This window comes from Macadamia integrifolia, unplaced genomic scaffold (assembly GCF_013358625.1).
Source record: "Macadamia integrifolia cultivar HAES 741 unplaced genomic scaffold, SCU_Mint_v3 scaffold1363, whole genome shotgun sequence".
In the NCBI taxonomy this organism is placed as follows: Eukaryota; Viridiplantae; Streptophyta; class Magnoliopsida; order Proteales; family Proteaceae; genus Macadamia; species Macadamia integrifolia.
The window spans coordinates 122,796-123,334 of NW_024868177.1; positions in this window are offsets into that span (position 1 = coordinate 122,796).

Below are 539 nucleotides of genomic sequence, written 5' to 3' on the forward strand. Positions count from 1 at the left end.
AGTTGGGACCAACTGTTTATAGTGCATTCACGGTCTGTTTATAGTCCGATTAGCTTATTTAAATACCGATATTAGCCCCTTTAACTTGACCGCAATTATGGGCTGATAACTGACAAGCTGAATATAAAATGTGTCCATACCTAACCTATGAGGCCTATAGAGCCTAACTGAAGTGAACCGAATAATTAATGAAGCAATGGACGAAACTATAGAAATGTATATATTTGTTTTTAAACTTCATTGGGATTATTGGAACTCTAGGAATATTGAATATATAGTCAAGCTAAGAATAATAGATCAAAGATGAAAAATAATTGACACAAAATATAGTCAAGACAGAAATGGCTTCTTTCGCACGTCACGGGGTTGCAAAGTGCCTTATTGATTTAGTTTAAAGATTTAAGGCTGCGTTTGGTAACGTTTTAAAAAAATGTTTCTGGAGTTTTTTTGTTCTATGGTTCTATGGGAACAAAAAAACGGAATAAAACGTTTGGTGCATCTATGGTGTGTTTCGCTTTTTTTGGAACAAAAAGTGAAAA